General features: G+C 34.1%; 1 pseudogene; it reads left to right on the forward strand.

Annotated features, from left to right (window-relative positions):
• The first annotated feature begins 3,159 nt into the window (after positions 1–3,159).
• Positions 3,160–3,256, forward strand: LOC138821276 (U6 spliceosomal RNA; annotated as a pseudogene).
• Positions 3,257–3,475: the final 219 nt, after the last annotated feature.

The raw sequence follows: 3,475 nt of genomic DNA on the forward strand, positions 1-3,475 counted from the left end.
AATTGCCTGAGAAAATAAGCTTTCATGCAAAGAAATTCATGGAGACATAGCTGAGAAGGAGCAATGTGGGTAAGATGGCTCATTTTCACAGTAAACAAACAAACCTCACAAACCTTGCTGTAAATCCTGTAGGTTCCCATGAGAATTGTCCTTACCCAGGAAATATACTCTTACTGCGTGAAACAAGGTTGTAATGGAATTTAAATTCAAAGTTTTTATTTTAAATAAGACATCACAATTTGTGAACTGACCTTTAATTACTAAACAGTAATTCTCTTAAAAAGATAATTTGAGTCAAAATATTTAGGAAGAAAGTGCCCTTCACAATGAAAGAACATATTGAGTTTACACTTTTCTTTTTAAATACTTTCCACAATGTCTTTGCACGTGAAGCACTGAAACACAGAAAAAAATCTGATTGTATACTTCAAACCAATGATTTCACATTTCATAGTAGCTTAAAAAATAATATCCTTATTAACATGAGATAGTGAAGATTTCTTTTATTACATAAGCCAAAAAGTTTGGGGATCAGAAAATAATTGAGCAAATTGAAAAGGTAAGAAAACACGTTACTACATACCCTAGCTAAGCATTTTGGTGTCAGCAGTGGAGGAGACTAAAACTTTTTGATATAGATTGTCTTAATGTTTTTCCTAACTACCAGTTTTTTTTTTTTATAAATAGCTTTGGACAATGGTGTGTGATTATTTTATTTTGCATAGGATAATTTTTTCTACTACCTATAAGTTTTGGAAAAGAAGAAAACTAAAATTTACTTCTTAGAGGAATATGACAGAAATAGAAGACAGATTTTATGTTTGTCACATCTCTCATCAATACCCATATTCAAGATTTAAAATCATATTTCTTACTATGTTAGACAGATTGGGAAAACATAAAACAACACATGATAGGGCAGTTATTAGTGACTTTTTAAAATGTACCTTCTTATTTGATGAAATTTACTTTGTTATCTAATATTTGGGTTTGAAATATGGGAGGCTGATCTATTTAACACATTTCTGGAAGGCACCCACTAAACAACACAAATTGTGAGGGGTACTATTTCTACACTTTAAAGAATGGTTTAACTTGTTTGGTATTAGTGCTGGGTATGTAAATCAACTCTTTTAACTTGCTCCCTACACTTGAAAACATTGTAATGTCACTATCATCTACTTGTCAAGGGTTATTTTGGCAATTGTGATTTTAAATAGTTTAGTTGAAAATGAATATACTTTCAGGAGATTAAATGTATGTTATCATTGGTTTGAGAATGACAACATTTTTTATACTACAGAACCTAGTTTACTGAAATACCAGTGTATTGAAGCACTAAGGATCTTCACAGTTAATGTTTTTCTAAATGATATTTGACCTCTAAATCAAGTATTCCTTGCCTTGGTAGACCAATTATGGATCTATCATTACAGAAACTATTTTTTGGGGGGAGTCCAGTCGTGGGGACTGATCTTTAGGCCTGGGCACTGTCCCTCAGCTCTTCAGCTCAAGGCTAGAGCTCTACCACTTGAGCCACAGCCCCACTTCCGGCTTTTTTTCTTTTTGCTTATGTGGTGCTGAGGAATCGAACCCAGGGCCTCAGGCATGCAAGGCAAGTGCTCTACCACTGAGCCACCTTCCCAGCCCTACAGAAACTATTTTTTTGGCTGCACTGAAATCTTTCATTAATCATTAGGAGAGGGGTACTAAAAATAATCTTGTTCATTTGTGATTTTGTTCACTCATATGGGCTGGTCATCAGTAAATTGAAAGTTTGAATTACAGTACTTTCTCTCAGATTTGTGATCTCATCTTTCATTTTAAGTTGCCTTGCATTTCACAATTGATTTCTGCTAATTCTTGTAAGGAATTGGGGTCCAGAAATAATGGAGGAAATGAGAAATTGAGATGAGTCTTCAATTATTTTCTAGAAAGATTCTCTGTGTAAAATTTAAAATCAGCACATATAAATATAAAATATATAAGTACATATAAAATAAAAATTGTTTTGCATTATTGTGTTGTGGTTAGGGAATCAAAAGCAACTCTGTTTTGGGGGGGGGGGTTTTGAGTCCAGTCGTGGGGCCTGAATTCTGGGCCTGGGTGCTGTCCCTCAGCTCTTAAGCTCAAGGCTAGCACTCTACCACTTGAGCCACAGCGCCACTTCCGGCTTTTTTCTTATGTGGTGCTGAGGAATCCAACCCAGGGCCTCAAGCATGCAAACCAAGTGCTCTACCACTGAGCCACCTTCCCAGCCCCAGCAACTCTGTTTTAAAGTATTATTCCATTATCTCTACCTCAGTTTTTGGTAGAGTTAGACTTAAAGCTTTACCATTTGTAGATTTACAGACTAGAGGCAAGAAGAAACACTATGATTAAAACATTACCAATTTCAGGCCTAATATCAAGGAGAAACATATGGCCTTCTTCAGGAGCTATGGAAATATTTGGTGATAGAAAATCAGTAGTGTAAATTCCTGCCAGATTGGATGATGCACAGGCTAGAACAGTAGGTAATCATGCATATGAACAATTTTTTCACCTTCTTGGCTTTAGCTACTTTTGAAATGAAAAGTATAATAAACACTTATATTTTGATAAAATATCTTCCATTCTGAAAAATTCTGTCTGAACTGTTCATCTCTCTATGATTCCTTGTAACTAAGATTAGTTTTGTTCCAGTAAGACAATCTATGCTGACAGGGTAAGATATTCTGGTTGGTCCGTTCCTACATGGAAGAAGGGTAAAGGTTCAGGTAAACATTTGTCCCAGCAAGACCTCATTTGGGAAATTTTAAGCTGCAGTAGTTTAGAAGTAGCTCTTAAGCAAGTCTTACTTTGAATCCATTAGCTCTACAAAGCTAACTGAGTTGATAAATAAGTACTTGAAAAGCCATCACCTTTGGACTTAGCTGAAAAGGTTTCAAAGTATGATTAAATTTAAAATGAAAATGACAAAATAGACATTGACAAAAAATTGTAAATGTGAGTAATCGACCAAACGATATGTATTTTCCACTATACACAGAATTTTAGAGAAATAAGATCAATAGCATTTTTAGGAACAATAAGGGTTCCTTGTTACAAATAGGGAACCATGGATAGATGCCTGTATAAAGATTGCATCATTAAGTACTTAAATTTAGAGGGTAGTACATGCTTCAGAAGCAGGTCTACCCAAATTTCAATACAGAGTTTAACATGGCACATGCACAAAGATGATATGAAAATTTGTGAAGTATTCCATATTTTTTCTTTCTTCTGATGCAAGAAATGAAAAACAGTTATTAAAAAGTTAATTACAAAAAAACAAGTGTAACAATACATGTAATTTATAGAATTAAAGGTTAGATTCACATCAGTGTATTAATTCTTCACCTTAGAAAGGCCTTTACATAGCATAACCTTTACAAAACTTGAAATTAGATAACATTGTAATTTTATCCCAAGGAAATAAAATAATATAAGGACC

This window comes from Dipodomys merriami, unplaced genomic scaffold (genome assembly GCF_024711535.1).
Source record: "Dipodomys merriami isolate MVZ:Mamm:240054 unplaced genomic scaffold, mDipMer1.0.p SCAF_905, whole genome shotgun sequence".
Classification (NCBI taxonomy): domain Eukaryota; kingdom Metazoa; phylum Chordata; class Mammalia; order Rodentia; family Heteromyidae; genus Dipodomys; species Dipodomys merriami.